The 9,354-nt window shown below is 44.3% G+C and overlaps 1 pseudogene; it reads left to right on the top strand.

Annotated features, from left to right (window-relative positions):
* Positions 1 to 289: 289 nt before the first annotated feature.
* Positions 290 to 1,057, top strand: LOC119349710 (annotated as a pseudogene).
* Positions 1,058 to 9,354: the final 8,297 nt, after the last annotated feature.

The raw sequence follows: 9,354 nt of genomic DNA, 5'->3' as shown, positions 1-9,354 counted from the left end.
AACAAAACAAATCAAAGCAAAGCAAATTAGCAAAGAAGCCGAGATGGCCAGTCAATCTTGCGCACCTCTCAAATTATAGCGCAGTAAAATGGATCGTATACGGTCCACACTAATAATTAATTAGTAATCAGTTGGCCCGGTAAATCCTCGAAGTGTCACCATCAAGAAAAGCTCACAGTTTCTCCAAAGTAAGAGTAACCCTATATCAACTGTAAAGACCTTGATTGGTTGAAGACTTGCAGTCCATCACAAGCACACACAGTGATAGAAGCAACGCACGCATACACACATGGCCCCTCACGCTCTCTCTTGGATTAGTGTGCCTCTGCTTGTCTTCTTGGCGTCATCGACATCCGTTGCGGCGTCGAGGGGGGCTAGGGCACCCAAAACCGCCGACCCGGCCGATGGATTCACGGCGGTGAGCCTCCGCGAGAGCAACTTTGTGCTGCAGCGGCCGTTTGACGAGGCGGCGCCTGGTACAGTTTCGACGGCACCGTGCGGAAGCTGTGGATGCTGTCCTCAGACAAGCCCCATGCCCGGCAGAGCCATACCAGCCCAAGAACTGAGATCAGGATGGCAGTAAGTTTATCATCAGTACTAGTAGTTATGTATTTGGGTTTCATAAAATTTCGGTGATCTTACAGCTGATTGCTTCTACGTGCAGGGATACGACTACAGCTCCGGCGTGTGGCAGTTCGAAGGCTACGGTTACGTCCCCTCCGGCACGACGGGGGTGTTCATCATGCAGGTGTTCGGCGCGGGCGAGACGGCCACCACGCTCATGCTGCACGTCTACGATGGTGCGCTGCGGTACTACGACAGGCAGATCGTCGAGGATGCCATCTATGACAGGTGGTTCCGGCTGAACGTGGTCCACGACGTGGAGGGGTCGACCCTCACCGTGTACATCGACGGGCAGCAGAGGCTGCACGTCGACGGCCGCGGGGGCGACTCGCACTACTTCAAGTTCGGCGTGTACGCACAGAACCACGACTCGAGCTGCATGGAGTCTCGCTGGAAGGGAGTCAGGATTCTCAAGAAAGACACGTCACACTGATTCAGATTTTACGTACGGCCGATTAATTATTCTTTTTCTTGTGTATATATATATATATATATGTATAGTGCCGCCTTGTCGGAATGAGTATGTACTGTTGTTTGTGCCTGTGTATGGAGTATGGACTTTATGACTTGTTAGCGGCAGGTTGAGTATATGTATATCTTTTATTATTTTTCATGGATGTCGGAACATAATTCTAGATGTGTATAAGCTTAGTGCACAGCATTGCAAAATTCTTTTCAAAGTTTTGGCAAAAAGGTTGGCACCATACTTAAAAGATCTTATTTCCCTGTGTCAAAGTGCGTTCATGAAAAATAGGTGCATCCAGGACAACTTCTTATATGTAAACAATGGCATTAAAGAGGTTCACAGGAAGTAACAACAGCCAATATTCTTGAAAGCTTTCGATTCCATTGGCTGGCCATACTCCTGAAAGTAATGAAGGCCTTTAGATTCATCATGAGATAGTGTGATTTGATCTCCTTAATTTTGGCATCTGCAACTTTGAGGGTCCTTTTGAACTGAATCCCAAGGAAGCCCTTCCACCACATAGAGGCTTGAGGCAAGGGGACCCCTTATCTCCGATGCTCTTTACCTTGGCAATGGAGCCACCGTAAAGAATGCTTGAGATAGCAACACAGAGGTGGATTCTACCTCGACCCACCACAAAAGCAGCAAAGATTAGAGTGAATTTCTATGTAGATGACGCTACCATTTTGTAATAATCCATTAAAAGGAGAGGTCAAGGCCATAAAATGATATCAGGCAATGTTTTGAAGAGGTGTCGGGGCTGAAGGTCAATATACACAAGTGCACTGCATATACCATCAGATGTGATGCAATAAATTTAGAGGTGTTCCTAGAGGCTATCACTGAGCATCAGAAAGCTAAGGAGAATGGAAATCCAGCCGCTTCTGGACAAAGCGTCTGCAAGTTTAAATCCTTGGAAAGGTAAACTGACCATAAGAGGCCGGGGAGGTTGCTGGTAGTCAACTCGGTGATCACTGCCATGGCAACATATTTTCTGATAAACTTTGCTGCAAGTGTCTGGGCTGAGAAGTGGCTAAACTATATCAAAAGGAATTTCTTGTGGAACGCGTGTGAAAAAGGAAATGGGGGAAAATGCCTGGTCAATTGCAAAGTTGTATGTGTCCCCCCCAAAAAATGGTGGAGTGGTATAAAGGATATTGGGAGTTTCGGAAGATCACTTAGATGGATGTGGAGCGAATGGCATGATTGATAGACAACTGTTTGCTACTTCCACCACAATTATCATCGGTGATGGTTTGATAGCTCATTTTTTTAAGGATAAATGGTTGTTGGGTCAGGCGCCAAAGGAGTTCCCCAAGGATGTTTTGCCTAGCGCGCCGGAAAAACTCACTGGTTGAAGATAGATGAACGAACTGCAACGAGTGTGTCTTCAGAGGACATTGATCAGTTCATAAATCTTTGGGAGCTACTCGAAAGTGTCCAGTTAACGACTGAAAGAGACGACATCAAATGGAACCTATTAAATATACTATCATTGAGAGATAATTTTAATTATATGATGCTTTTAAAAGTTATGTATTCCGATATATGCATTTTTTTCTTCAATAAATCAGTTGTAACTATAATCGTATCCTAAGTTGAAGGTGTGATAATGAATCTCAAAAAAAAAATTAATTATATACTATCATTGAGAGATAATTTTAATTATATGATGCTTTTAAAAGTTGTGTATTCCGATATATGCATTTTTTTTCTTCAATAAATCAGTTGTAACTATAATCGTATCCTAAGTTGAAGGTGTGATAATGAATCTCAAAAAAAAAAAAAAATCTCGGAGTGCACAACGAGTAGTGTTTCGTCTATGTCCTCCCACTGAGTAAGTTGTTATTCTCTTGGGGCACTCATGCCCTTCGGAGCATGTTCATGTGGTCTGCATCGATTGTCCCACTCCGACTCAAGCACTGCAAACTTAAAGATACATATGCACCACTCAATGTGTGCATTTGCAAGGAAAGTTCATTCTGATGCGGAAAATTCATAGGGCAGGGTGCATAATCAGCCTTGAAAGACTTCTGCCAGAGTGTTTCAAAGCTAGCGCCTTGTTACACATATGTACTCTAGAGTGTACGATGTTTCTGGAAAAAGTGCTACATAATAGGTATAAAACGATTTATTGGAAAGTTCTTTCTATTGAAGTCAACAAAATAACCCAACCAAAAAATAAGACAAAATATCAATCTAGAATTCAACATCAGATCTAATTTCTCGTAATGGTTAAACGAGGCATATGATTTTCCTAGAAGAAATTTGAAAGAGGTTCCTAGTTGCTTACATCATACATGACATCATTTGACATGCACACCGTGGCCAAACAATTGTTGTACGTTGCCTTTTTTAGTATGGTTAGAAAACAATATATAGAAGAAAAATATATACATGCAACGCGCCTAGTTGCCGATGTTATTGATGGTGTCATTAGATGCACACCATGTCCGAACCGGACAGCAAGCAACCTAGGTTTAGTAACCGCTTCCTCTCAGCTTCAATTGCTAATATAATTTTGCTGTACTTTAGATTTAGATATGAACCCTTATTGTTAGGACCCACCATTAGGTTGGTGCATAGGGTAACATGGCTTATGTGGATGGTTGACGTGCCTCACTTGCCTGTAATACTAGTAGAATGCACGTGCATTGTCACGGTCATTTTAAAAATCTTAATGGTTGTATATATAATCACTAGTAGAAAAACGGTCAAACGTGAAGCACATTAGTGCCGGTTTGAATTTGAGCCGGCACTAATGTGTACATTAGTGCCGGTTCCAACGGCTAGCCGGGCCGCTTCCATTAGTACCGGTTCGTGGCGAACCTTTAGCACCGGTTCGTGCCACGAACCGGTACTAATGAGAGTTGTGGCAGGATGTTGTGAGTCTGGGGCCCCTCCAGCACCTTTAGTACCGGTTCTTGGCACGAACCGGTGCTAAAGGTGGTCGTACATAAACCCTTCGTCCACCCGAACTCGCTCTGTTCTTCCCCTTTCCCCTCTCCTCTCTGTTCTTCCCCTCTTCCTCTCGAGCTCATCACACATTTTGCCCAAAATTTGTCAAGATTTGAAGGCCCCCATCCATTCAAATGATCACAAAGGTTAGCAACTTTGTCCTTTCCTCTCTCATTGCTAGATTAGCTCTTGCAATGCTTTATATAGTGATTAATTTGTGAGTTTAATAATTTGGGACGAAATATATGTGCTAGTATTTGATTTATATGCAATTTGAGGTCAAAAATAACACTTAGTTTGCATATGTAGGTGTGGTTTACTTAGTGCCTTCTAAATCTCCATCGTAACCACCGTCGATCGCCCGCACCGCCCCGTCGCCGGCACCACCTTGTGGTGAGCCTCTTGTTCATGAAATTTTATACAAAAATTGATGTTTGTGTGATTTGGATATATAGTTACTCGTATAATTATCTTACCCGTACGTTGTTTGTTATACATAGTGCCATGGTTTTGATATCCGTCCCCGTCGGCCCTCGTGCTTGTTATCATTCGGATGTGGTATATATATTCTCTTTTAAAACTAGTTGCATTTCGTGTTTATGACAAATTATGCCCATGAAGTTGACATAGATATTTTTTCTAGGAGGTATGTTCCAACCGACCCTATTGTCGAGAGGTTAAATTTAGTTGAAAGAGAAAAGGAGTACTTGAAAGAAAAATTGAAAAGAATTGAGGGGGAGAAGATGGAATTGGAGTTGCATGTTGCCGATGTCGTCGATGATCACAAGATCAAGATGGAGAAAATGCGCTTGAAGATTAGAAAGATTAGAAAATATGCCATCGATAGTGAGGCTTGGTATCATTATGCTGTTGGATCAATTGTTACCTTATTTGCGATCTTGATCGCATTTGTTGTTGCATTTAAATGCTTTAGCTAGAGAGTTATTTATTTGTTGCATTTAAGTGTTGTATGAACTTTATGTATGAACTTGTATTAATTTGGTGTTTTTGGTGCTGTGTATTGAAGATGAGCCGACAATGGATGTACGATGACCGATGCTCTCCCGAGTTCATTAATGGCGTGCAAACTTTTCTGCTTGCGGCTGAGGCAAACAAGCGGGCGGATGGTTTTATGCCTTGTTCATGTGTTGTCTATAAGAATGGTCTAAATTACTCTAAGTCAAGAACTATTCACGTCCACCTGTTTATGTCCGATTTCGTGCCCCACTATAATGTTTGGACCAAGCACGGAGAAAGAGGGGTTATGATGGAAGACAATGAATAACAAGAGGACGACGACAGCTATCCTGGCCACGGGTTCCCTGAATACGATGATACAACAATGGGGGAAGAAGCTAAGCCGGTAATGCGGGAAGAAGCTGAGCCGGCAATGAGGGAAGAAGCTGAAGAAGAGGCATCAGATGAGCCCGTTGATGATCTAGGTCGGGCCATTACCGATGCAAAGAGAAACTGCGCAAGTGATTTGGAGAAGAAGAAGTTGCAGCGCATGTTAGAGGATCACAAAAAATTGTTGTACCTGAATTGCGTAGGTGACAAGAAAAAGCTAGGCACCACACTGGAATTGCTGCAATGGAAGGCAGAGAATGGTGTATCTGACAAGGGATTTGGAAAGTTGCTGGTAATGATAAAGGATATGCTTCCAAAGGACAATGAATTGCCCGAGAGTACGTACGAAGCAAAGAAGGCTGTCTGCCCTCTAGGATTAGAGGTACAGAAGATACATGCATGCCCTAATGATTGCATCCTCTACTGTGGTGAGTACGAGAATTTGAACGCTTGCCCGGTATGCGGTGCATTGCGCTATAAGATCAGCCGCGATGACCCTGGTGATGTCGAGGGCGAGCGCCCCAGGAAGAAGATTCCTGCCAAGGTGATGTGGTATGCTCCTATAATACCACGGTTGAAACGTTTGTTCCAAAACAAAGAGCATGCCAAGGCGATGCGATGGCACAAAAAAGACAGTAAGAAAGACGGAAAGTTGAGAGTACCCGCTGACGGGTCGCAGTGGAGAAAAATCGAAAGAAAGTACGGGAAGGAGTTTGCAGATGACGCAAGGAGCGTATGGTTTGGTCTAAGCGCAGATGGCATTAATCCTTTTGGGGAGCAGAGCAGCAACCATAGCACCTCGCCTGTGACACTATGTTTGTATAACCTTCCTCCTTGATTTTGCATGAAGCGGAAGTTCATTATGATGCCAGTGCTCATCCAAGGCCCTAAGCAACCCGGCAACGACATTGATGTATACCTAAGGCCATTAGTTGAAGAACTCTTACAACTGTGGAATGGAACAGGTGTACGTGCGTGGGATGAGCACATGGGGGAAGAATTTGACCTAAATGCGTTGCTGTTCGTGACCATCAATGATTGGCCTGCTCTCAGTAACCTTTCAGGACAGACAAACAAGGGATACCGCGCATGCACGCACTGTTTGGACGATACTGACAGTATATATTTGGCTAATTGTAAGAAGAATGTGTACCTGGGACATCGTCGATTTCTTCTGAGCAGGCATCCCGTAAGAAAGAAAGACAAGCATTTCAAAGGTGAGGCGGATCACCGGACGAAGCCTCGCCACCGTACTGGTGCTGATGTACATGATATGGTCAAGGATTTGAAGGTGGTCTTTGGAAAGGGTCCTGGTGGACAACCTGTTCTGAATGACGCTGACGGACGCGCACCCATGTGGAAGAAGAAATCTATATTTTGGGACCTGCCCTATTGGAAAGACCTAGAGGTCCGCTCCGCAATCGACGTGATGCACGTGACGAAGAATCTTTGTGTGACCCTTCTTGGCTTCTTGGGCGTGTATGGGAAGACAAAAGATACACCTGAGCCACGGGAGGACCAGCAACGTATGCACGGAAAAGACAGCATACATCAGGGTCATGCAAGCTATGCTCTTACCAAAGAAGAGAAGGAAATCTTCTTTGAATGCCTGCTCAGGATTAAGGTACCGTCTGGCTTCTCATCGAATATAAAGGGAATAATAAACATGGCAGAGAAAAAGTTCCAGAACCTAAAGTTTCATGACTGCCACATGATTATGACGCAACTGTTTCCGGTTGCATTGACGGGGCTTCTACCGGAAAAAGTTCGATTAGCCATTGTGAAGCTATGTGCATTTCTCAATGCAATCTCTCAGAAGGTAATCGATCTAGAAATCATACCAAGGTTAGAGAATGATTTGGTGCAATGTCTTATTAGTTTCGAGTTGGTGTTCCCACCATCCTTCTTCAACATCATGACGCACGTACTAGTTCACCTATGCGAAGAGATTAACGTTTTGGGTCCTGTATTTCTACACAATATGTTCCCCTTTGAGAGGTTCATGGGAGTCTTAAAGAAATATGTTCATATCCGTGCTAGGCCAGAAGGAAGCATCTCCAAGGGCTATGAAAATGAGGAGGTCATTGAGTTTTGGATTGACTTTATTCCTGACCTTAAGCCGATTGGTGTTCCTGAATCGCGGCATAAGGGCAGACTGGATGGAAAAGGCACGCTAGGAGGGGAACAAATAATATGTATGGACGGACATTCTCTCACTGAAGCACACTACACAGTTTTACAGAATTCCGCCTTGGTGGCTCTGTATATGGATGAACACAAGAATTTGCTACTCTCCAAACACCCGGAGCGGTCTGATGACTGGATTACACGTGAACAAACCAGGAGTTTCGTCAGCTGGTTGCAGACACGTATCATGCATGACACCTCTATTGAAGATGACATGTACTTGCTGTCCCAGTTACCATCTTCGAATATAATGAATTTCAAAGGGTACGAGATAAATGGTAATACATTTTACACAATCGCCCAAGATAAGAAGAGCACCAATCAAAAAAGTGGTGTGCGCTTTGATGCAGAAACCAAGACGGGAAAGGAAACATATTATGGTTATATACATGACATATGGGAACTTGACTATCGACGTGGTTTGAAGGTCCCTTTGTTTCAGTGCAAATGGGTCAATATGACACGAGGCGGGGTAACGGAAGACCTGCAATACGGAATGACAATAGTGGATCTCAACAATCTTGCGTATGCAAACGAACCATTCGTCCTAGCCAATGATGTGGCACAGGTTTTCTATGTGCAGGACATGTCTATCAAGCCAAGAAAAAGAAAAGATAAGGAAGTGAATGCATCGTACGATGAGCCAAAGCAGCACATAGTTCTTTTTGGGAAGAGAAACATCGTGGGAGTGGATGACAAGACAGACAAGTCAGAAGATTATGAAAAGTTTGATGAAATTGCTCCATTCACAGTGAATATTGACCCGAGCATCCCGTTAAATGATGAAGATTTTCCATGGTTACGGCACAAAGGGACACACGCGAAGAAAAAGTTTCACACCCAAAGATCTGGGATGTGATCGGCTTCACTATCATCACTTTCTTCTGTGTTTCACACCCAGAAGGGAATCTCTGTAATAGTTAGGGTAGTTATGTGTTTTGGCATTTGAAACGCGAAGAAATTTATGTGCAAACAAATTCTTTCATGTCTTTACTGATTTTTAAAGTTAAGATATTCACAAACTAGTGATTGACACTAATTTCAAATAATTCAAAATTTAAACTATTCAAATTTGAAAACTACAGGCACTAACAGAAAGTTTGTAATTTTTTGTACCTAAAGCAAAAATATTCACAAAGAAACTCTAAATACACAAAAAACAACTCAAAATTAAATAAAGCAAAAAAAATAAAAAAAGCCCGCCTACTAGGCCAGAGCGGCCTGCATACGACTAGAAACCCAACCTGTTGTTGGGCCAGGATGCAGGCCCGCAAAGGACCAGTAGGCCCACAGGGCAGCACAGAACATGTAGGCCTCGTAGGCCTGCTTTGGAGAGGAGCTCGAGAGAGCTACCGCACGGGGGGTTATAAACCAGTGCGGATGCCCCTCGGCTAGCGAGGTGGGACTAAAGTTGCCGCACCGCACCTGCGCCAGTGCACCCCCTTTAGTACCGGGTCGTGGCACCAACCGGTACTAAAGGGGGGTCTTTAGTACCGGTTGGAGCCACCAACCGGTACTAAAGGGGGTGCGCTTCCCGCCGCTTGGCCTGGCCAAACAGGCCTTTAGTACCGGTTGGTGGCTCCAACCGGTACTAAAGGTCCCTCCTATATAAACAACACTTATGAAAATTTCAGTTTCTCATCTGCTTCTTCTCCTCTGCACCGTCGCCCGCCACCCCCGTCTCCATATCCTCGCCGCGCCCGTCACCGCCCCGTCCCCGTCGTCCCCGTCGTCCCCGTCGTCCCCGTCGTCACCGCCGCCCCGTCCCGGCC

The sequence above is a fragment of the Triticum dicoccoides genome, chromosome 1A (assembly GCF_002162155.2).
Source record: "Triticum dicoccoides isolate Atlit2015 ecotype Zavitan chromosome 1A, WEW_v2.0, whole genome shotgun sequence".
In the NCBI taxonomy this organism is placed as follows: Eukaryota; Viridiplantae; Streptophyta; class Magnoliopsida; order Poales; family Poaceae; genus Triticum; species Triticum dicoccoides.
This window is presented reverse-complemented; position numbering and strand designations above follow the sequence as displayed.